This window comes from Pongo abelii, chromosome 2, assembly GCF_028885655.2.
Source record: "Pongo abelii isolate AG06213 chromosome 2, NHGRI_mPonAbe1-v2.0_pri, whole genome shotgun sequence".
Classification (NCBI taxonomy): domain Eukaryota; kingdom Metazoa; phylum Chordata; class Mammalia; order Primates; family Hominidae; genus Pongo; species Pongo abelii.
In genome coordinates, this window is record NC_085928.1 from 23,626,771 (window position 1) to 23,653,001 (window position 26,231).

At 38.6% G+C, this 26,231-nt stretch overlaps 1 protein-coding gene across 29 annotated transcripts in view; it reads left to right on the top strand.

Moving 5' to 3' along the window:
* The window catches only part of ZBTB20 (zinc finger and BTB domain containing 20), an 841,831-nt gene that overhangs the window by 647,852 nt on the left and 167,748 nt on the right, over positions 1–26,231 (top strand). For all 29 annotated transcript variants that reach the window (XR_010139138.1, XR_010139137.1, XM_024244272.3 and 26 more), the window contains one exon: positions 6,855–6,894. The gene's annotated coding sequence lies outside the window, so the exon portion shown is untranslated. The remainder of the gene's footprint in view (positions 1–6,854; positions 6,895–26,231) is intronic.

Below are 26,231 nucleotides of genomic sequence, written 5' to 3' on the forward strand. Positions count from 1 at the left end.
TTCATTTAACCTTGAGGTTTAAACTTGTTCCCGAAAAAGTAACTGACTCATAGCATTGGCTAGACCCAAGAATAAAGAGCATCAGTTTTCCTAATCTTCAAGCTCATCTTGCCCCCACTCCTAAAATGCACTAAAATTAACTTTTCCTTGACCTCTCTCTGGTGCTATTTGTTTACTGATTTAACAACTTTCTTCTGTCATCTCTGTCTCCTAAAATAGATGGACAGCGTTTATTCCACAAACATTGGAGTGTCGTGCTGTCTTTCACACACTATGCTAGGCTTGGGAGATTCAAGTGTGAACTGTTAGCTGACTCAGGGACATAGATGTCCCAGGCCATGTTCAGGGAAGAGCAAATAGTCTGTCACCATATATAAAGAAGCAGCAGTGGGAAAATTTTTCTTAAAATTAGAGAGGTGGGCCAGGGCCAGATTGTGAAAGGTCTTGGAGGCTCTTAAGCAAATAGTTGGTAGTGACAAGTCTAAATGATTAGACCACATGATAGCAGTGCCAAACCTTTTCAGCATCCCTAAGATCAGTTTACTATAAGTCAAAGGTCCTGGTACATCAATCCCTTTGGAATTTATGAGCTACAATTTCAGTAGTTTAAGATATAGAAGAGAAAGTTCTTTGGAATCAGATTGTAAAGGGTTCCTGAATGTCATCATGCTAAGGAATTGCGTCTAGTTTAGCAGCAATAAAAAACCATCCTAAATGTATTAAACAAATTCGGTCCTTACCACCCCTCCCAGCACTACTGCTTTCATTTCATTCTAGTCTGTCAGACCCTATCCCCATAAGAATCAAGAAGGAACAGGGAGATTCACATGGGGTGGGATGGAGTGTTGCATTGTATCTTGGCAATGTCTCAAGCGCAGAAGCAGTCCCAGACCTAATTGCTGAACTTTAAAATCATCTCTCTTTATTGATTATAACCTTATTTCATCATCAAAATTTTGAAGGCAGGCCATCTTTTAGGATTGTTGTCATAGCATCTTAAGAAAAAAAGATCTCAGTATCATTCTCTTATTGTTATTCTTGAGATGGATCCAAAATAATATGCGTTTTGGAAAGCAGACCCCAAGATATGTATGACCATTTATGGCATTTATAGTCTTCTTCTTCCTGACCAAAAGGAATGAAAATACATCAAGAATCTGTCCTGCAGGAAACCCCAAAGTACCTAGAGAGCGATGGCACAGGTTCTGTATGCACATATAAATACCCTTGCATCTGGCTTTCTCCTGTAAACCTTTTGCCAAATAGAAAATAGAGAATTAAAAACTCCCAAATTCAGTATGCATGAAATGTCATTAAATCTAGTACAAATTTTTTGAATCTGTCAGATAAAGGAAATCATGTATCCAGAGTAAAGATGGAATATCAGTTGACAGGCACTTAATTTTGAGAGACATATAAATCTAAAAATCTAATAGTGCCTCATCCTTTGAAAACACTGGAAACCAGAAAGGTATTAGGAAAATCAATAAGGTAAAAATCATCATCCTACTATTTGGAATGACTCCCACATAAGAATTAATTAACGCAATACTTCTAGAACGTTAAAGGGATGTTAAAACATTATCTCTACCCATAGAAAACAAACATATAAACCCATCTAACTTTTAGACAGAGTAGTTAAAGAAAAAAGATTGGAAATATTAATTAAGATTGGAAATAAGAGGTCATTTCTGTCCTGTTGTCACACCATTTACCCTCTTCAGCTAGAAGGATAAGTGTCGAACTTCAGTTCATCCAAATTCCTCAGCTCTATCATCAGAGCAGTGACACATTCTAATTTTCTGACTCATTTGTGATGAATAATCTCTCCCTTTTCTATTCACAATGCTGAAAGTAACCAATTTTTGTGTGAGTTATGATTACTTATTTTCCCTTTTTTTAAATTGCACTATTATTGTTTTCTCTTAGCAGAATTTGTCTCCCTCTTTATCACCCAGTGTGAATCTCATGTTCAGAAAAGCCCATGGACAGTAATAGTGCCTAGGCTTGGAGTTAGTCAAGAGGAATGAGAGTCTGACGACCCAGATTCTGTTTTTAACCCAGCCAGATACCTCAGTTGGCAAGTGGTTCAGCTTCCTCACCATAAAATGGGTATAATAATAGCTTTCCCTTACCACTGTGAAATATTTAGAATGCAAATCAAGCCAAACCTGTCTCCTTCCAAAGAGAAGCTTAAACTAGCCTGCGTAATCCTGAATGAGCCCAGATTCAAGGGGAAACATAAAGTGGGAAACTCCTAAAGGTAGTGTAATTTAGTGGTTAAAAATATGTAGATTTTAGAATGGCACACACTTATTCAGATGCCAGCAGCGGTATGATCTGAGCTAAGTTTCCTAATTTCTCAAATTTCCCTTTTTTCTCTAGTAAATTGGAAGTAACAGTATTTTCTCTTGTAGTGGGGATTAAATGATACACTGTTAACCATGCTTCTCAAACTCTTCCACTTGGGTGATCCTCAAGTTAGAGTGAGTGATCCAATACTAAGGGTGCCTGCCAGGACATTGCTTGAAGTAGTCTGCCACAAACAAGACTTTTCAGTGAAGTCTCAGGTTTCACCCAAAAAATATATACACAGATTTTCCTTTCAGCTCCTCAATATATTCTTGTTTGTTTCACTCAACCGGAAGTTCCATGAGGACAAGAACAGTATCTGTTTTCTTTTTGGTATAACATCGAAGAAATAGTGATTGGGTAAATGAACACGTGCGCAAATAAGACTTTAAATTACTTGCCCACAAGGAATACTGACCCTCCAGGAAGACAGCCATGTATTTATCATTTATTTTGTGGCTTTTTCTACTCCCGTTACACTGCTCACATTCCTGGGTATACTCATATCCAAATTTGAGAAGGATTTATTTCTCAAGGTACCTGAAGGACTCAGTAAATAGTGATTCTTAGTATCATTATCATCTCTCTGCTCAGTACTCCTCTACTCCATTGTTGCTAAGGCTTTGTAGACTTTTTTTAAAAAGAAATTGTAAAGGACTGGGAAGGTGGGATTCTGGCAGGCCTTCAAAGAAGCCTGTGTGGCTCTAACCACATACGCTTACCCACTTAGAACTCTCTTTTATACATTTTCTTTGCTGCTGGCTTTAGTTTATAGCATTTCATGAAAACTCTGTAGAGGTGAGTAGCTGTGGAATTGAAAGAGGGTTTTCTCCCATCTCTGCCTAGGCCAGGGGTTCCTAACCTGGGATTCATGAATGGCCTTCATGGAGTCTAGGAGTTCCTTGAAACTTGGTGTTTTTTGAGAAGTTTTCTGGAGAAAGAGATTCTCATAGGGATCGGTATCACTTCAAACTGTTGAAAACCACTGCTGTAGAACTTTATGTAAACTACACTAGAATTGACTTTAAAGTTACAATTAATAACATTTTTGATTCTTGGAGATTGACACTATATAATAATTTCCACTCAGAAATTATAATACGAAGATTAAACTTCACCCCTCGTCATCCCCCTCTCTCTGCTCATCCCCCACCTTCCACCCTGATATTTTAACGTCCTGAATTACTTGGGGTTTACAGTTTTATACTCTTTGCTAGATATATTTCTGCTTTGAACCAAGTGTGCTTAATGCAAATATTTTTAATCCTTTGTGAAACTATTATAGATAATTATTTGCATTTCGGATAAAAACAACTTATAGACATATAAGGTGAACATCACTTAGGTGGAAAGAGCATGTATCAATGAAATAACAATTTGAATTGAGCAAATATAAATCTATGTAGATTAATACATATTCTCAGAATTACATAGCAGATTATAATTCAGTCAAGAAGTAGGTGTCTTTTGATGCCTATGAACATTTATGAATTGTGTAAGAACTCTGAGATTAAATTTTTAGCCATAGTATTCAGTTTGGGATCATATTATCATTTTATATTAACATATAAGTACAACAATTATATCCAATAAAACTTCCATTTAACTTGGCTTTAATTTGTTTTAGACTGTGACATACACACTGTAATTTTTCTCTCCATTTTGGATTCCTATCATTGACAGCCAGCCTGTGTGTCATTTGACATCCAGGAAAGATAATTTTTCATTCCAGACATTGGATGTGTTAGTCAATTTGGGTACAACTTACATTGATCTCTTTTGATCACATCAAAAATTTAATTTTAACTAATTTTATGAATAAATGCACCTTGAAATTTAGAAAAGTTATGTGCTTAGATATAAGAACATAAACACTAGGTATAGTTTTAAAAGAGCATAGTATTGTTGAGAGTTATCGGGTTTATAACATGCAACAGAAAAATGATCATTGAACATATTTCATAGAAAATTGCTAATAATATTTTCTTCTTCTCCCCAAAGGTTAGAAAAGACAGCAAGTTCAAAAAAGGGAGAGGGAAAGAAAGAAAGAGAGATAGAGAGAGAGGAATGTAGGAAAGGAGGGAGGGAGGAAGGGAAGGAAGAAAGGAGGGAGGGAGGAAGGGAAGGAAGAAAGGAGAGAGGGAGGGAGGAAAATGGTAAGAAAATATGCCCCTGTGCCATAGTCTAATATTCTGGCTTGCAGAGAAGACTAGAATATAGCAAAACTTAGAGCTTTAAAATCTTTACAGACTAGTCAGTCTTTTATATTTATATGTATATATATATTTTTTTCAAATTTGTATGTGCTTTCAATGAATCATACATAACCTAATTATCTTGCTTAAAATTTTCATTAAACTCATCAATTTTGTGAAACAATTTGAAAGCATTGGAGATCTCCAACCTCTCTTGTGTTAGCATGTATAATAATCCAGGCTGGAGATTTTCATCTTAACTCGTCTTGTCACCATCCTGCATCAAGTACACCTGCATGTACTTGAGCGAGGTTTCACATTGACCACAAAGGGAAATCATTTCTTTGAAGAAATCTCTACAATAGCGCAATTGTCCCAAAAACTTTCCAGGAAGGGCGATGTCTTTAACTGCTGGTTTTCTGCTTTAGCCTTTTCAGTGCAAAGATACTTAATAAGGTCCTTCTACTTGATCTCCTTTAGTGAAGTTTGTTTTGCGTATTTCTGGAGGCCTTATGTGAAGTTGTTAAAATCATGGTGTCAGAGAGGCAAGATTGAATCAGCCTGCATTAAATTCTTGATATATTTTAGTGGGCTGGAGGTAGGGGGACCTGCTTTGTTTTCTCAGTATCTTTTTTTGGTTTATTAATTTCTCATGGCTCTTCTCCTACTTCAGTTTTATCCTTCTAAGAGCAGCTATCAAAACACTGATGGGTCCGGGCACGGTGGCTCACGCTTGTAATTCCAGCACTTTGGGAGGCCAAGGTGGGTGGATCACCTGAGTTCAGGAGTTCAAGACCAGCCTGGCCAATATGGCAAACCCCGTTTCTACTAAAAATACAAAAAGTAGCTGGGTGTGGTGGTGCACGCCTGTAGTCCCAGCTACTCGGGAGGCTGAAGCAGGAGAATCGCTTAAACTCAGGAGGCGGAGGTTGCAGTGAGCCAAGATCATGCCACTGCACTCCAGCCTGGGTGACAGAGGGAGAGTCCATCTCAAAAAAAAAAAGAAAAAAGAAAAAAAAACAAAGCACAATGATGGGCAGACCAGTCCTATAATAGTTTTTTTTTGGCCTGTGATTTTTTTTTTTCTTTTTTTTTTTTGGTGGAGTCTTGCTCTTGTCACCCAGGCTGGAGTGCAGTCATGTGATCTGGGCTCACTGCAACCTCCACCTCCCGGGTTCAAGCAATTCTCCTGCCTTGACCTCCCAAGTAGCTGGGATTACAGGTGCCCGCCACCACACCTGGCTAATTTTTGTAGTTTTAGTAGAAACAGCGTTCCACCATGTTGGCCAGGCTGGTCTTGAACTCCTGACCTCAAGTGATCCACCTGCCTTGGCCTCCCAAAGTGCTGGAATTTACAGAAATGAGCCACTGTGCCCAGCCTGGCTTGTAATTTAAAGAGTGAAATATCAGATTTTAAACATAGAACAAGAACACTGTAAGGGTCAGCTCCTCCAAAATCTGAAATTTTCATCATTTCATCTGAAATTTTCATCACCAAACAGAGATGTGTTTGGTGGGAGAGAAGCTTTGTTTAAAATCACTTTATCAGATTATTTTCCACCATAGAGGGGACATTCTAGGCTGGTGAGAAGGGGTAGAGGCAGTTTTAGAAGGCAAGTCCAGGGCAAACTTAGGACTGAGTTCTTAGCAACACACGAATGTATTGAATTTGTTCAGAGGAACTTCTGGACATTAAACATACTAAATATACCTTAAAAGAGACAAAGTTTATCAGGGTTTGACTCATCTTTGTCAAAATTAGCTAAAATTGGTCATGTACTATACAGTAAAGCTTTTACCTATTCTAGTCAGTGCTGCCCAATAGAAGTTTCTGCAATAATAGAAACATTTTCTATCTGTGCTATCCAGTAAGGCAGTCACCAGCCACATGTGGGTATTGAGCACTTGAAATGCAGCTGGCAAGACCGAGGAACTAAATGTTTAGCTTTTTATTCAATGTTAAATAGACTAGTGGCTATTGTGTTAAATGGTAACATAGCTCTACCAAATCCTATATGATACAGATTAGAAAGAAATTAACAAAGAAAGGTTTTTGCACTCCTTGTGCTGGGAAGTACTGTCTTGGTCATCATAGCAGGGGGTCATACCTTTAGAAAGTTTTTATGAAGCTGGGTCTCCTTTGTTTTGAAGCTAGAAGTGACAAAATGGGCTCCTTTAGGAACAACCAGTCCCATCTATGCCTAGATTTTCTTTCTTTCTTCCCACTATATCATTTTGCATTTATATATCGGTTTTGCATCATATATCTGTTTGCTTTTAATTCCTTATTTTTTCTTTGATTTTCAGATCTTTGACCGTCAGTCTGTAACCTGCCCCTTCTCTTTATGTAAGTAAAAGTGATTTCTTTACCTTTAAAAAAAAAAAGTGTCGGATTTAGGAAATTGTGGTCTTCATTGGCATATTTCGTAGTTGACTTTGTTGTGGTTTCTAGTGCTTCTGTAGTGCGTATTAGTTTCTTTTGCGTTTGGAGTCTATGCTGTTGGTGGTAATACTAAGTTGCTTTCCATGAGGGTGCAGAAAATACCAGTGGCCCAGATACTGTACTTCTATTAAGGCTGCCCTTTACTTGGCTGCAGCTGCTGTTTGCAAAAGTCACTGCTCTTTTAAAGTATAGCTTACATTATTCAGCCAAATACCAGCAACAGTTGGGCTTTTACTCCCCTGTCAATCATTGGGCAATTATGTATTCTTCAGTTATGTACCCATCCCTAGGTCCAATAGTTTTTAATTTTAACTTCTAGATCAGAGCTTTCATTTATTGACAAAATTTCTAATATCCCTTTACTAAGAAGTACAAGACTGTAAAGTAAATAGGCTAAACTTTTGTGCAAAATTATGAAGTCTACAGGGGAAAAAAAAGAAATCCCAGATTCACGTGTGCCAGAAGGTTTATAAAGGTACCACTCTTTTTTAGAAAAGATGGAAAGGCATTTGGGGGGAAAAAAAAAAAACACTTGATTTTATATGAAAAAAAGAGAACATTAATTATTTAAAATTCAAACCAGGCTGCACTGAATGGGTTTAAATAAATTTTATTTTGAACTGCTTGAAAGAGATTCTAGGCCAATGAACCCAAATAATCAAAGTCACTTATAAGAGACACCACCCAAAAGATCCTACAGGTAGTGATAGTCACCTAATGTGATAAATAATTATCGGTATCATCTGGCTGCTTCTCACTCTCTGGTGAGCTCTGTTGCTTATTCACAACATTATATCTTGCTTCACTGACTCCTCACTCCAAGGTATTTCTTGTATTATAATCATTTGCACAGAATGGAGGTTCCCATGGCTATTTTGTTTATGCATGCCTTCCACTAACATTCCTAGAAGATAGTGGCAAATATATTTAGGGAGGCAGAGTCCTCCAAAGGATGCTAAGGCTAAAGTGTAACGTGACAGTTTATTTGACAGAGAAAGGAGACTGATTAAACTCCCCCAAAGACTGGAGCTGTGTGTAATGCATTTATACAACAGGGGTGGGTCCTACCTGTCCCTGACAAGTCTTGTTATTCTCTATTTCAGTGTTGATAGAGTGGGTCTGTAAATGCTTTGGAGGATGTCAATATGCATGCTTATGGTTACCGCTTTATATCTGCACAGCCCTCTCCTCAGTTACCTAGCACTGCATATTTGTAGTCCTCTGACTGGCAAATCATTTTTATTACAGTTCTTTTGTGTAAAAACAGTTCACATAATAGCTCTGTGTTAGACAAGGCACTAATCCTCACATCACCGGGATGAGTCAGCACAGTGCACTCCTGCCCGCACGGCTCAGCTATTGTGACGTCAGTGCTATAGGGCGAGCCTCAGACACAAGCAGTACAGGGGACCTGTGTCACCAATTAGGAATCAAGGGGGAGACTTTTGAGATAGAAAGTGTAGTTGAAAGGCTGTCTCTGGCTCATAGGAAAATGCAAATCTGATTCTATGCTACATCAACCATCAGTTGCATAGCTTCTAGAGATATCCTATTTTTTAACGACACATAAGGCTGGGGGAGTGACCTATAATGAGCAGATAATCCATTCATATACCCATGACCTTGTGCCATCCCTGGGCCAGGCTTCATGTTTGCTTGGCTTGTTCCAAATCTTGAAGCTGCCCTCATATCAGCAGGGTGACCGGGCTTATGACAGTCCTACTGTCCTCAAGTACCCCATAGACACAGTTGATGGTTGATGGCTCCAGGGTGGTGCCCCAGAGGCCCAACAAAAGGAAAAGAAATGTCCAAAGTCCCTTGAGAACAGATCAGAACATTATCTCCCCAGTGCTTTGACTCCAAGTGCCTCTTCAATGGCCTTCTCTAAACAGGTACAGAATTCTGCTTGTTCGATCTTCTCTTAGCAGTGCATTTAGTCCAGTATCACAATCTGTATTTGACCTGGATTTCAATAGGAACTGAGGAGCTCTCAGATGTTCCCCCAAGAATTTTCCATTCCATTACTGTTTAGCAGAAACAAAGAGGAACACTCCATAATCTGCCATGCTACCTTGAAGCAGGTAGCACAGACTTACCTTATTTGGGAAACCTGGTTCTTATAAGTTAGGTCTCGCTACAACTCAGATTCAGATTTATTCTCAGGACAATGTCTTTCAGTACTGAATATTAAGTCTTGAAAAGGGTGTTAATTTACAGCCTTAGTGGCATTCTCTGTTAAAAAGACCTTCCTCCCTCACAGAATTTATCCCTTCACTCTTACTGTCACCCCAGCCAGTCACCAGCCCCTGCCATACCCATCAGAAAGTGCCTTACTGCTGGGATCTTCCGCCTTCATTAGATTGCTAATGGGCTCCTACTATGCTTATAAAAGCTAACACTACTACTTGGCTTCGTTTTGATTAATTATCATGTACAGCTCTTTATTTAGTTTTCATTCAACAAACATTTATGGAAAGCTAGTCACTATGCTTGGTTCTGGAAACTCCGGGATAAATAAGAAATGCTTTCTTTTGTTAGAAATCTCAGTCTGATAGGGGAGATAAATAAGTGAATAAAGACTATAGCATATGATAGGCACTGAAATGCAGGTATATACAAGACGTAGTAAGAGGAATGAAGAAGGAGTGGCCACTTGCATGTGGTAAGGTGACCAGACTGGGTCTTAAAGTCAGAAGAGTAAATTGCAGTTTACCAGGTAGATATGAAAGAGCAGAAAGAAAAGGGGATCATAATCAAGAAAAACGTAAGAGCATTTACAAAATCAGGAGGCGTTAAGTAGCAACGAGATTCAGACGAGTGAATAGTTCAGTGTGGTTGAAACATGGTGGTTGAAAAAGTAGTATGAGATTGGGCTGGAAAGCAGGCAGGGGACCTTGCCTGCCATACGGAGGACCTTGTATGCCATGCAGAGGAGTTTGGACTTGATCCTGCAGGCTCAAGGAGGCTTTGAAGAATTGTAAGCAGATGTATGTTTTAGAAAGAGCACTTGGTGAAAGTGGAGAGGCTGGCTCAGAATAGGGAGACCAGGTCAAAGGTAAAAGCCAAAGGCCTGAACTGTGCAGTAGGGGTAGGATGGAGGGAGAGGCTATTTGGTAGTGTTGAAATAGACATTAACCTTTGTGTAATTCCAGCATATCTTGGCCTACTGCATAATCTTTGCCTTCTAGGAGAAAGGCTGAAACATTGTGTGGAGTCAAATTTCAGACCAAAATACATCCTTATGGGATCTTCAGCAAAGACGACCTCAATTTGAATATGACCTCACTTTGAGCTACTGCCCCCTGGTCACCAGGCTCACGTGCCTCCTACTGCCCATAGTGGGTGTGAGGGAGGAGCAGGCAGATAAGGAGAAGACATTCCCAGTGTCCTGCTTGTCTCTTCTTTCACCTGAAAATGAAACAGTTTCTAAATAATGCCCCCCTAAAGTCAATCAATGCCCCAATTTCCTATCATTTTCTCATTGCTCCCTTTTTCTAAGCAAAATTTCCAAACCATTGAACTGAATTGCAACTTATGCACAGCCGGGTGTTGAAACAATTCAGTGTATTCATTCCTTCTCTCTGAATTAGAGTTCACCATAAGTGTGCTTTTCTCTTGTTCACTTTGGGCTGCCAGGACAATTTAAAGGAAATTTTCAACAGCTTATGTTTCATGTACTATGTTCTCTTTTGCAAATGGGAGGATATGCGTGGGTGTGTTTAAGCCTTCTCTATATTGCTTTCTGGAGAAAGGTTTGGGAAGATGAACAAGACGAGGAGTAGGGACCTATTGAAAGCCCAGGTCCCCCAGTGACCTGAGTGCAGAACGTAGGCTGGTGATCAGATGGTCAATTATGTGTTTGTCAAAACACAGTGGGCTGCATTCCAGGCTGCCAGCTTTGGAAGCCCAGCTTCTGCCAACCAAATGTCATCTGGGAACATGCAACACTGGGCACTGTGAAGGAGTTTGAAATAGACCATGCCACAGCCAACCTACTGCCAGTCTTATAGCACCAATATGGCATGCACAGCCGGGCCCCATGTTTCAGAGCTCAGGAATTCACTGTACTAAATTCAAGAGGTCAGATGGGTTCATGTTTTCAAAGCCTATGTTCTCTGCTTTGAACACTGTGACTTGCTCCTCAGCAATTTCCAAGGGATTTTTCCAGTCACATCTCTGTGGAAACCACTCTTTTTGTGATGGTTATAAGATCCTTGTAAATGTCCCAGAGGATAGGAAAAAAAAAATAAACTTTCTGACAATGACTATGATTTCAACAGAGGGATTCCAACTCTTAGGAAATTACATTAAAGGTGCATAGCTTTTAAAATATCAGGAACCACCTTGGCAACTTATAAAAAGCAGAAGGGCTTTGCCTATTTTATAAAGTGATTTGCATATACCTGCATAAATAATGTCCCCACCTGTACTTTTATGCATTTAGGTTGAATAAATTAAATTTTGTGATCTTTAAAATATTCACTGTCTTTCATTGCTCAGACACCATTTTCAGGACCCTTCCTCCTCATTTCTTTTCCTAGTGATAAGAGTGGCTATTTTTTTTCAATCTTTTGACTCATTCAGAGAATCAAAACACTCTGAACACCAATCGACTATAGCCAGGAATATTACCTCCCTCTGGTTGCATTTCTCTTAGCCTTTCTACCTATCAGATGGTGAGTTCCATGTATTTTTAATAAGAGAAATAAAGTAAAATATTACTAAGGTGAAAACACAGCACAAGACAGAATTAAGTTCTATTTACATATATATGTAAGAGAGAGAGAGACTCTGTGTGTGTGTGTGTATGTGTATACACAGACTTGCACTGATACACACCTCAGGGACATGCCCATAGTAACCTTTTCTTTCTTTCACCACTGCACTGCGACAACCTCTTCAGGAACTATCCAGCTACTAAGGCATTTCCATTGTACCTTGGGCCTTCAAATCAAAGCCTGGTCAGTAGGCCACCCTCCCCCACATTCACGCTGTAAGATATTATTAAAAACATACTATGTACAAAGAATAAGGTTTATTGGATAGTTAAAGCATAAATACAGCATAAGTACATGACCCTTTCTTGCTCTTAAGGAATTTAAAATTCAGTTAGGAAAAGCAGTTATATTGTTGAGCGTTGTGTATGCACATAAGATAATAAATGACTAAGTTCCAAAAGGAATGATACAGTCCAGGAAGTACCATAGGGTTTCATTCATGAAAGAGCCTTGCAGGCTAGAAAGTTTCATGTAAAACTGATTCAGCTGAGTCTTGAAAACTGGCTAAAATGTAAAAAAGATGAAGAGAAACAGAATCATATTCCAAGCAAAATCATATACCAAAGTGTTGGAATCTTCCAGGGGGCCCATAAATAGCATCACTTTTCCCCACTCGAATTCTAAACCTATTGAAAAATAAGACAAAAGGACTGATAGCTAGGGAACCAAAATTTTTATAAAGGTTGGTTGAAGAGCATAGCTTAGTGTAAAGAGGAAATGGGTTTGCTGACTCTCTTCCCTTCAGTCAAACCTTTCAAAAGCTCTCTCACAGGAAAATGTGGATCTGCATATGAGCAACACTTTCCAGGTCATTGCCTCCCGATAGTCTCAGTAGAAAAGGAAGGACAAAGAGGCTAAACTCCTGTGCTTACAAATTTGGATAGATCAGTTCTACCTACCTGAGAAATATAGACCAAGGGCTGTCCCACCAATGGGATACTTTGCCTCCATGGGGAAGTATAAGGAATGAGACAAGAGGAAAGCAGTGTTTAGAAAACATCTGGAAACTAGGAGTAGGGAAGAGGCATTCTTACCCACACTGACATCCATAGACTGGAAAACAAGAGGAGGAAGTACTGAGTGAGATGAAAATGGGAACCAGAGCCATGAGGCTAAACAAGGCTCTCATCTGGTCTGAGAGCATATACCTGGGGTAAGAACCAGTAGTCCCACTGGTTATCCAAGATCTAAACTAAGCACCCCTTTTCAGAGTCTCAAAAGTTACAAGAATCAGAACCTGGGGGAACAGGCAAGAAATGAAGATAATGGACAAAAGCCTAGTTAGGAAAAAAAATACAAAAACTCTAGTTTCTTGTTCAACTAATAATAACAATAAGAAATAACTATTGAGTGCTTGCCTTGCTTTAGATACTGGACTAAATACTTTTAATGGCTATCTGATTTAACCTTCAAAACTACCCTATTAAGTAGATGCTACTATAATCCTAATTGTGCAGATCAGAAAACTGAGATTTAACATGTTTGATTTATTTTATAAGAACATGTAATAAATGGTAGAGATAGAATTTGACTCCAGGACTATGTCTTAAAAGCCTCAGCCAAATTTTACTAGACACAAAGTTGAGTGTCTACTAAATGCTAAAGGTATATATAATAAAGGAATATTCACATAGTCTCTCTCCTTCTGGAGCTTATAATCTGGGGAATGTAAGACAGATACTAAGCAAATGGTCTCACAATATAACTTGTAATTACAAATTGTGCTTACCACTATACAACAAAAGTACCATGTGCTCTAAGAGCAAACAAAAGAAGAAGATTTAAGTGAGTCTGGAAATTCAGGAGAAGCTTCTCTGAAATAGTAACATTTGAGATGACACCTGAAGGTTAAAAACAAAAAGTAAGGATGGATGGTGGAAGAGGATTCCAGGCAGAGGGAACAGCATGGATGAAGTCCCTGAAGAGAGCTGCACAGAGAGAAAAAGGTGACTAGCAGCCCAGGTTGAGGTTGAAGAGATATGTAGGGCCTGATGATAACAGGTCCTTGGTAGGCCATGTTAAGGATTTTTGTGTTTATCCTAAGGACAGTAGAGGAGCAAACTTAAGGAGTGTGGCATGATCACTGTTGTTTTTTAAAAGGGTAAACTTTGGGGCATTTATCCCAGAGAGATGGAAACGTAACTGTACAACACCTGTACATTATGTTACACCAATGTACATAGCAGCTTTATTTGTAATAGCCCAAAACTGGAAACAACCCAAATTTTCTTCAGTGGGTCAGTGGTTAAGCAAACTGTTATATCTATACCATGGAATACCTCTCAGCACTAAGCAGAATAAATTATTGATACATACAGTAACTAGTTTTAATCACAAGGGTATTACATTGAGTGAAAAAGCTAATCTCAAGATGATGTACTGTTATGATTCTTATTTATATAGCACTCTTGAAATGAAAAAAAATATGTAAGGATTGAGAACATACTTGTGGATGACAAAGTTAGGGAGTTGGGGTAGAAATGGAGGTAAGTGTTGCTATAAAAGGATAACACAAGGGATCTTTTCTGATGGAACTGTCCTGTAGCTTGACTGTGGTAGTATTCATGAGTGTATGCATGTAATAAAATTGCACAGAACTAAATATACACCCACATACTCATGTTCATGTAAAACTGGTGAAACCTGAGTAAGGCAGATGGATTGCACCAATGTTAATTTCCTGATTGTGATATTGTACTATAGTCATATAAGATGTTACCATTTGGGCAAAACTGGGTAAAAAGAATAACAAATCTCTCTGTATTATCTCTTACAACTGCATGTTAATCTAAAATTATCTTCAAATTAAAAATTTAAAAATATATATCAAGGTAGCTTAGCTTTGGTAAATAATTTGGAAGGATCAAAAATGGATATGAGGAAACCAGTGAGGGAGCTATTCCAGTAGACCACATAAGAAGCAGACTAGAGTATTGACAGTGGAAATGGGAGGAAATTGATGGCACTGAGAGATAATTCAGAAGTAAAATATTCCTGGACTTTTTCATGGTTGGTTATGTGAAATAAAAGAGAGAAGTGGCAATAATGACTCCTGGTTTGGGGCTTATCAAACTGTATGAAGGATAATACCATTCACAGTTACATGAAACACCAAACGAGGACTGGAGTGGAGAGAAGTTTGTAAGTTCTGTTTTTGAGATGTTGAGTGTGAGGTACTTTTGATAGATACATAGTGAGCATATTGTACAGGTATTTATATACATAAAACTGGAATTCTGAAGTAACATAAAGGCTGGAGATATGAATTCAGGGTAATCGACATATGGTGGTAAATGAATCTGTTGGCATGAATAACATTGCCTAGGGACGGGTTAGATTGAGAAGAAGGCCTAAACTGAGACTTGAAGAGCTCTTAATATTTAACCCGCTGGTAGAAAAAAATGAGGCCTTAAAATACCCTCAGAAGGAGCCACCAAGAAGGTGGCGGGAAAATCAGAAAACATAGGCACAGAAGCCAAGAGAGTGCCTCAAAGGTAGTGGTCAGTGATGTGACGTGTTACTGAGCAATCAAGTAGGTTAAAGACTAACAAATATATATTGCTTATATTAATTTTGAGCTTATTGTTGACCTCAGCAAAAGCTGTTTTGTTGACGTGGTCAAAACAATAACGTGTTTGTAATGGAATGAGGAGAGAGTGAGAAGTGAAGAAACAGCAAATGTGGGCCACTCAGAAGTTTTGCTATGAAGGAAAGGAAAATGAGCTAGTGCAATATCTTGAGCGGGGAAGTGAGGTCAAAAGAAGGTTTGAAAAGTATGGAAACACTAGTATTTTTTGTATTTTAATGGGAAGAATACAGTAGAGAGGAGAGATCCAATGTGCAGAAGAGAGAAGAGCATAGGATGACTGGCAGTATAAGATTACTGATAAGGCTAGAGAGATGGAATCCTGAGTACAAGTGGAGAGATGGAAGGAGGGACACCTCTTCTATTTTTGTAAGAAAGGAGGAGTAAAGGAAAGGAGCAGATGCAAGCCCAGGTGTAGATTTGGTACTGAAAGGTTAAGAGGTTTCCCAAGTGATGGGCGCTGAGGGGCAAGGTCCTGCTAAGAATAAGCAGGGAAGAGATTTAAGGCAAGTAGAGATTTGAAATCGTTCTTGAGACAAATGGGACAGCAAGTTGACCAGAGAAATACAGTAGGACTCTCCTTGGCAGTGTGGAAGGTGCAGGTGAGTCTGGTGGGTTGATGTTGATACCTGTCTGCCCTGTCATGAGATTTTCTCCAGCAGTTTGGGGACCAAGGTGCAAAATCAGAAGAAATGAGTTTGAATTAGGATAGGGTTTCACCTACCATTTGTGGCATTAGGAGTTTTAGCTTCTTGTTTTGGTTCTAGCTGAGGCCAGTAAGAATGGGCAGTGAAAGGGCTTAGTTAAATTCTCCAAGCATCTGTTGAGTATATTGTATCAGGCACTGTGTTTGGTACAGAAAATACAGAGGTGAGTAAGACACCATCTATGCCTTCAAATAGCTCACAGACCAGGGTGGTTTGTAGGCTGACATCTGGTCCAAAACACCAGGAACAGGCAATTGAATAACCTTTGCAAGGACCAGGAGACCCATGTCATTCCTTTTCTTTCTTGTGCCTGCTCCTTCCCTCTGCCCTGTCCTCACAATACCCAGTTTGTTTTTGTGTTTTGTTTTTTTGTTTTGTTTTTTTACTTTCTCAAAAAATATCTACTCTCTGCCTTATTGCCAAGCCTCTAGTATGCATCATACATATGTGAGAGACAACTTTGATTTCTCCCATTATCTTTTTGCAAAAATATGATGATTTAGAAACAATTAGATCATCTACTTGAAGTGTGGTATTGGTATAGTGTGAATTGTCTCTAAATGTTAAGAGATGGCATCTAACGCTGCAGAAAAGCTATTTATTTAAGAGGGAGGGAGACAGGAAGTGTAGACAGGTGAGAGAGGGAACAAGGGACGAAAGAAGGGAGGGATGGAAAGAAGAGGAAGGAAGCGGGCTGAGCACGGGGGCTCACGCCTGTAATCCCAACACTTTGGGAGGCTGAGGCAGGCAGATCACGAGGTCAAGAGTTCAAGACCAGCCTGGCCAACACAGTGAAACCCCATCTCTACTAAAAATACAAAAAATTAGCCGGGCATGGTGGCAGGTGCCTGTAATCCTAGCTACTTGGGAGGGTGAGGCAGGAGAATCTCTTGAACCCAGAAGGCAGAGTTTGCAGCAAGCCGAGATCGCGCCACTGCACACCAGCTCAGGCGACAGTGTGAGACTCCATCTCAAAAAATCAAAAAATAAGTAAATATAAATATAAGAAGGGGAAGAAAGCATATTAACTACACAAGATCTTATGTAGCAGCTCATCCTTGTTTGTTATTCAAGGGAACTCTCATTTAAAATGAATAAATAATCCTCCATCCCTAATGGTGATCTACACCATCAGCCTCCAAAAACAGCTTCCAGACCTAGAAACGTACCGGGGTACTATAGATTAATTATAAATTCCAGGTGCTGGTAATGCAAGAGAAGATATGGAGAGGGTTCTGAAGGAGGTGGAAGTTTCTAACTTCCAACAGAAGAAAGATCCCTTACTCAGATTTATTTTAAGCATTATAAAATGATAGCTTAGAAAGAGGTGGTGGCTATGATGGCTTATCTTTATTTGGGCACATTCCATTCTGTGATATTCCCTTTAGGAAATGATGTTAGGGTCATTTGACTAAAAGCTAAATTGCTGATACATCTGGGGTAAAATTCGGCAGCTGTCGAGCAAAACAGCTTTTTAAAAATATTTACTTTTTTCATGATTCTATAATTCACACTTATTGTGAAATATTTAGAAAGTATAGAGTAAGGGGAAAACATCCATAATTCCACTACACAGAAACAACTATTATTAATAATTTTTTAGATCACCTTCTAGTGTCTTCTCTAGATTTTAACATACCTGAGCATACATTGCATGTATACAGTTGTATCCCATTTTAATTCAATATTACATAATAAATACTTCCTGGTATAATTAAAAACTCTTTATAAATATCACTATAACATCTGAATAATATCACATAAAGCCCCCAGAATTTACCTAACCATGCCCTAGATAAAAATATTTGGGTTATATTCACTACTTGAAATTTTATATTTTAAAATTCTTTAAGGGAAGAACTATGATGTACATCTCAAATTGTCAAACTTGGAGGAAACTTGAGGCAGACATTGATGTCACCCTACTAAGAGAGCTAGTTAGTAATTGCTAATGACTGAAAATCATATTGGAATTTTTAAGTATTGCAGGTTTTAGGTAAGTTCTTTTTCCCCCAAAAGTAAAAGTTCTAATTTTTAATTCTTAAAAGTATACATTTAGTTTTGCTTGAATTTGTTTCATTGATAGTATTTATAAAGAGCAAGGTTAAATTCCTTTGAAATCTCACAGCCCAGAGGTAATCACTATTAATAACTTAGGAAATACTATATTTCCATACAGTCCTGTTTATCTTTCTCTTTTTCTTTCTCTTTGTCTTTCTTTTTCCAAAATGAAAGGAAAAGTTACTTGCTGTTTTGTATTCTACTCTTTTCACTTAACATTGTAATAGTCGTTTACCATGTTAATAAATATAGATCTACATTATCTTTTGACAACAACATTGCACTTCAGTATATACATAATTTATTGACTCAATCACTTATTGATGGACAGTTGGGAATTTGGAACTTTCTTCTTACTAAGCAATGCCACAGTAACTATCTTTATATGCACATACATATGTACACATGTCTGTACACTTACATGATTATTTCCTTAGGATCAATTAATTATAGTGGAACTGCAAAAGTAAAATGCATTACTAAACTTTCCTCTAACATTGGTTAATATCTTCACCAACAAAAAAAGAGACTGCCCATTTCTCTGCATCCTCACTAATTCTGTAATTTTCAGTGATAATTTTTGCCATATACATGAATATTTTCATACTGGAGGTATGAGATGCACTTTCCAAGCATAAAACCAAAGCCTGAAAACTTTTTAAAAAATACATATATTTTAAATTTTATTACATGAAAATAAAAATTACTATGGTAGAAAATCATTTTTTAAACTAGGAAAAATATTTGTGATATATCCCTAATATTTTAAGAATAGCTATAAATCAATGATGAAAGGATGAATAACACAATGAAAAATTGGAAAAGACAAATGAGCCGTCTAACAAGTTTGTTTGCTTAGTCTCATTCTTTACTGCAAAGGCAGTGCTCCCTGAAGTCCTCCAAGGCCACCTCAAGCTCTGCTTCTTATGCTCTGATGGCAACACCTATCCTCACCGCCCTTGAGGGGAGTGTTGTGGGAAGCACAGCACCACCAGAGACCTGTGACATTTCTGGGTTGGGGGGTGGTAAGTATTCACCTGGTTACATACATTTATGTTTATTTGGCATCACCAGCCCTCAAAGGGCCAGGGTCACTCACATGAATGTAAAAATTATCATCAGCGGTCTGCCTTAGACTCCAGAATCAGTAAATTATTGGGAAGGGAAAAATACACACTGGCAACATTGCCTGATCCATGTCTCCAGGGCAGGATTGACGTTATTCTTCTACCAGATGTAGATAGAGATTTCTGGATGTTCTCATAAATAAAGTGCTAGAGGCCATGTCATCAACGTCCTCCATCTTTCCCTTGTCTCTGATTCCCATATGTATTACTACATACTTAATGAAATGGAATATTTTTCAGCAACTTCAGGGAAAGTGAAAGACACTAGAGAATTGGAAATGCCACACTAACAGTGTCACCTCCGCCTCTGCTGTGCAAACTGTGATGACAGGGCATCTTCCCTGTGTTCTGGGACAGAGAGCATCTGGGTTCTGGGAGTGAGTTCCTCGAGTCTTCCTGAGGGTCAGGATGTACAAAGCTGTTCTGGGTGGTAATTGGAGCATTCCTTGACCACAGAAGTTCATTTGCAGATGGTAAGGGATGACATGCTCTGGGGCATTTTTCCCCCTCTTTGGCGGAAAATTGTGGACATGAAAGTCATGTGTGTTGTAAATCCTTAGACAGGGTCCAGAAAGGAAGCAAAAGAGAGGCAAACATGTTAGAGTCTAGGAAGTCCCTTCAGGCCAACTACAAGCTAAGCAGAATGGTAGGAACCAGGCCTAGGAAATGGCTTATTCTCTACCTGAACAGTCAAACACCTCTTGAGGTGTGCACATATGGTTATGAGCCAGGCTTTAGTGCTGCCAGCAGTGCCCTTGGAGACCATGCCACTGACTCAGTGTACCTAGGGCTCAGAGTGCCAAATGTCTCATTTTCTTAATGATGCTCCTAGAAAATTTCACATATTATCCACATGCTTCTGTAACATAGTTTATGCTCAGAAGCTGAGGTTCGAAGGAGATTTAAAATGTTATATATACATATATATATCTTCCACATACACACATCCTACTTGTTTAAGGAGTCATTCTACTAGGACACTTGCAAAGGCATCTTGTACAAGAAGTCTTTGCAGTGATAAAATTAAGAGTTTTTTTCTTTTATCAGGGTTCTTCTTTTACATGGTCTCTTTCTGTAGTCTCTATATTATTCTTCATTTCTTCTAATGTGTGGGTATTTAGAACAGATCAGGCATGCTCCAGAGAATCATTTCAAGATATTCATCTAAACAGGTCACTTTACCTCTCACACTTCGATAGGCTAAAATGGGTTCTACCTGTAATCCCTCGTAAATTTCTAGGCTTTTTGATACATAAAGAATAATTCTCACCTCTAATTTAAAATTAACCTTGTACTTTGAGTGAGAGAACCGTGTGTCTCATGAAAGAACATGAGTGAAAGGTACACCTAAATCTTTTAATAGTAGCCTTCAGCCTAGTCCTTATAAGCTACTCAAGGACACATAAGAAAAGTAATGAAAAGTCTTCAGTCAAAATAATTTTCTGGGATTTTTTTCTATGCTTTTATCCATCACCACCATGCTTGAATAATCTTCACTGCATTGGTTCTTCACCAGTAGCTTTCACATACTCCTCTACCAGTTTTATAACAGTACCTTTCAGTAAAGGTTAGGAAGAATCATAACACTGTTAACTTCCTCAGTAAGCATGCACTATCTGTTGACAGGGTGTCTGTACACTATCTATTTACTTAAAAAGAACCAATTTCTTCATCATTATATTATCATCAGTCATTAACATTACTCATTTAGAATGGGTGCAGAGGCAAGCCACCTCCTAGTAACCTATGTGTTTACCACTCCATCCCAAATCTCTGACACACTTAGAAAAATAGTTTTAGACATGTAGGATAACATTCTGGAAAACAGTTTCAAAGATCTGAATCTTAGCGCAGGACTTCATACACCCACACACACACACACTCTCTCTCTTATTGACCACCATTATTTGGATTTTTTTTTTTATTTAATCAACAAAGAACTACAGCTGAAACACTTTGAAGTATTCCTTTTGAAACATTTTGATGTTGGATTCTGGCTTATTCCTTCTTAGAAAATGAGGGATTACATTTAAATGTCAAATAAATGCTTGTACCTAATGTGTTAGTCCATTTTTGCTGCTATAACAAAATACTTGAGACTGGGTAATTTATAAACAACAGAAACTTATTTTTCATAGTTATGGAGACTAGGAAATTCAAGATTGAGGCACCTGCAAATTTGGTATCTGGTGAAGGCCTCTCTGCTTCCAAGATGGCACCTCTTGCTGTATCTTCATATGGCAAAGGGTGGAAGAGGAAAAGGGAGAGAGACAGCTCTTTCACACCTTTTATATAAGGGCACAAATCCATTCATGAGCGCTCTGCTCTCATGATTTAATCACCTCCTAAAGACTCCACCTCTTAATACTATCACATGGGCAATTAAGTTTCAACATATGAATTGGGGGGTGGTGAACATTCAGAGTATATCATCTAATAAGAAATGAATGCATAATTTTTGACTGTTGTAATAAAATAATATTTCATTAAGCATCACTCATCTCTACCCAAGTAGTGACCAAAAGATGGAGATGTTCTTCAGAGAGGAGACAGCAGCTCTCTGTGGGTAACCCCCAATATGGATGCAGATTTGGAAACAGGAAAGCACGCAAGTAAAAGCACCAGAAAAACAACCAAGAGATGTCTGCACCTTAACTGCACTAGCCACCCTAAAATGAGTTAGGCTTTATAAGATGGAATAAAAAACATGCACTCTAGACAGTAATCCATTTCTATGATTGTGCAGGGTTTTAGTTTCCTCTCGTTTCTTCACAAAAGTATTTTTGAAAAATAACTTGGTCTAAGAAAAAAAGATTTCTCCATACCACAGTTGGATTATTTCATGGGAACAGTATACCCCTTTGGCAGACTGCATTGACTTTCAGACCAGCATGTGGATCCAGGGAAAATAGACTGAGTGACCCAGGAGGGGCAGAGTCAGGACCGGCTGTATGCAAGAGTCCTTACCATCTTCCAAAAGCTACCAAATCAGTCCTTTATTTCCTGTCTCAACAATCGGCATTGGCAAATTTAAAAGATCAAAGTTCCTTTTAAGGCCTGAGCTATTATATTATTATATAGGGATTACTTCTAGATCAGCTACAGTTACCTTTGTCTGTGGTCCAGGGCCTGAAAGCACTTCCATACACGCGCGTGCATGTACTCACGCACACACACACACGCGCACACACACACACACTCTATTGATATGAGCTTTTCTCCTGCCTATTAGATGCATTACAAATCTGCCTATAATGGGGCCTCTCTGCATTCCAACAGAAATATTTCTGGAGCTCTCCTGGCTCCCACAACATTTGCTGGGTGCACATTTAATATGTTTTAGCTTTACTGCCTGAAGATGGAATCAGGGACATCTACCTGCACATGACAGTGCTTTGGCTCTTGCAGTTGCAGAACTTAATGTATGTATCAGTAATGAAAATCTTAATTAAGAAAGCTGCATCATTGTCCATGAACACTCATTTTTCTCCCCCTGCAAAGCCCTTTGTGTATTGCAGTATATACCTGGTCCAGACAGACAGAGCCCTCGAAGAGCTTGTCTGGCAGATCTTCTCTTGATTATTAACAGCTAGCGAATGGCAAAGTCTCACTCTCCTTTTGTCTTGAAGCTGAGGCTTGGAACAGCAGAGCACACAATGTACTGTAGGGTTTGTTTGTGTTTTTTTAAACTTGCTTTTATTACGTTGGTGGGTTTAAAAATCCGACAGTGTTGATCAAAACTAATTTAGGTAACTTAGAGTTGCCAAAACACTAGCAGATGCATATTTACACATATACTCTCAGAAAAATGTAATTTTCCATATAGAAACAATGCACAAACATAAGAAGGGACAATTTTAATCTGTCTGCCCATGTTTCTGGTACCTTTGGCCTCCAGTACTTAAAGGCTGCAACGTCCTCACATACGTGACCTTAGCAGTTACTTCTTTTCCTGTGCCATTGTGCGTGTGCCAATTTGTCATTTGTGCAGAGAGTAAGCAGCTTTGGAAAATGGAATGACTTTATGCAGGCAGCTAACTGTACCCATAAAAATTACAAGAGTTACTAAGAAGGTCCTTTGAACCTTAGTTCAAAGGACCTTCTTAGTACTACTCTTGCAATTTTTGAAAAGGTGGCCTATAATTATGTTTATGAAACAATGCCGAATTGTGATATTTTAATAAAGCTCACATCATAATTCCCCCAAATAAAAAGTTAATCAACTTAAAATTCTCTTAAAAGCCTCAAAGCATTTCACTCTTCGAAAGTAGCAACTCCTACCAATTAAGTCTATGACCTCGACCCATGTCCTACATGATGAGGAGAGAGACTCATGTTCTCAGTCACTTACATATCGTTCAGTCTTCTGCATTTTCTGAATTTCTAGTCTACAGTGTTAACCATTTACTGGTAGAGCCATGTAAATAATTGGATTGGATTCGGGCCATATGCTTATATGATACTTTCTACTGGAATGGGACATATTCACTTAAAGAAGGTCTGGTAGTAAATACTTATGATCTGTCTTCTGCTTGCTGTACCTATACTGCCCTCACCAAGAGGGGAGCAGCCATGCTGTCTCAGATGGTAATGGTGTGCTGCTTATTTACTCTCCTTCTAAGTTCGCATGCTTTCACTCATTTATTTTCAAAATCACTGTAAATAATGGTCAGTTTTATGCATATTTGAAGCAAGAAAATATTTGTACAAATATTCTTTTTGTGTATCATGAAAGATATGAGGAAGACATCATTATATGAAAATTATTTTCAAACAGTCTAATTTATTAAAATCTCATGATTGCACTCATAGCATGTTTAATTAAAGTTAAATATGAAAAGTAAAAATAGACTTGTGTTATTAAACTAGAACCACAATGAGAAAGTAAAAGAGATGCTATCAAGGCTCTTCACTGCTAGATAGGAATTATTGTGAACAGGTTGTTTCACTCTGAAAACTTTTCCTTTTTAAGAACCATCTGACCAGTACTGCCATAAATCCTAAAGCAACTGTGAAGCAATAGGCCTATATTTGTGCTGCAGGTCTATAGTATAAAGCATAGAGTAAGCTCTCAATAAATATTTGGAGAATGAATAAATAATTATGAGTGAATAAGGCAAAGAATGAATTGCACTAGTGTTTCAAAGATTAAATCAGAAAATCAGGTACTGTTCTTAATTTTTAAAAGTCCTTGATTAGAGGTTAGAGGTCTGCTGAATTTCTAGACCTTGGTCTATAACTTTCCAAATAATAAACTACTTAAAGAATTATGAATAATCTTAATATTTAAAATTTGAGCAGATTGGTTACTTTCTACCTCCAGAACACACACATACATCCATGTATGTGTGTAAACAGTGACTGGATCACAATATAAAATGTAGTTTCTACTGTGAGTCATGAATAAAAATATTTTAAACCCTGCCAAAAAAACAACAACAAAATTGTGTAGATTAAGATAATATCTTCTCCTATTCAGAAAATCTACAGTTTGCTTAAAATTTAAGAGTGACTGACCCATTAAAAATGACAGGCCTTCTTTCCTTATCTATGAGGTAACTCAGATTTGGCCTCCATTCTGCTAGGTGGTCTCCTCTCCCCTTCCTTGGAGTGCCATCCAAATGCAATATGAAAGTGAGGGTGGAGAGCAGTTAGATACAGTCTACTCACTATGGTGTCTGGTCTTCTCAATGTTGTCTTCTGAGCTCAAATTCCCTGAGATGTCTGAGAGCCCACCTCATCTTTAGTTTCCTGTCCATGTAGATCCCTGATGTGTCTTCCTTGTCCCAGCTCCAAGGCCTCCTCAAGTCTTCAGGCTCCTTTGTCATGTCTTCCTTGCTCTGGGCCCTTCTGGGTCATGCTGGGGCATGGTGACCCTGTGAGGCTATCTTAAGTCCATAGACCTAGACACCCCCCTGCAAAGACATCTTCCTGCTCCCACATCGTGGATGTGTTTACCCTCAGACCCAAGCCTCACCCTTCCCTTGCTCTACAACAGTGGCTGACCCATGTCAGCTAGATTCCAAGTTGGATTTGGTGCTTGTGAGACACTTGTGAGTGGCAAGAGGGTCAGTAGAAGGCATAGGCCAGAGATTTCCCCCACTGTTCTTTGCGTCATCATCATCACCAGCCACATTTCCTTTGTGGTTTACTCCCTCTGAACAAGCCTGCTGTGACTCCAGCTTCTCTGGTGACCCAGGCCTCTGGGCATCAATAGCACCATCTCTTCCCATTGTCCTTTCAGCAGGACATAGAGACATAGTCCTTCATCTAAAAGAATACACTGACTGTTAGGGAAGGATGGATGTATAACACAGATGTCTGTAATGCAGCAAGAAACAGAGAGGAAACAGATTATTTAAAGGATGCATTGGGACTGGAGATGCGCATAGAGTTGTTCCAATACTTGCCTGCAAAATACAGTTTCTCAGAGAAGGCCTAACAGTCGGGTGGTATTTGATCTGAATCTTCAGGAATGAATACGCATTTAGCAAGCAAATCGGGGAGGGATTCTCACCTCTGTTATTTCTCTATATCCCTCCCAATGCACTGATTTTCAAGAGAAGCTTGTACATTCCTTATGTAGAAACGTAACGGATGTCTCAGGGTTTATCCTCGTTTGGATTAGTAAATGGGGTAGCACTAGAGTAGTAGGATGCGTGTGACCTGAGTTTCAACTCTGTTGAGTAGCATCAGCAGCTTACAGGAAGTGAGGGTTTGTTTTTTATTTTAATGTATCCTTTTGTAGATTCGATGGGGCCATTTCTAGAGTTCAGTCTTGACCTAAAGACTTGGATCTCAAGGCACTCAAACCGTCTTACAGAATGTGCAATCTACAAAGAATATATACTTAAGCCATTTAAAATATATTATCTCTATATTGGCCAAACTTCTATAATGAAACAGATTTCAGATTATCCTGTAACACTCCAATCTGTCAGAACTTTCCTCAGAATACTGTATTTTGCTATTTTTTTAAAAT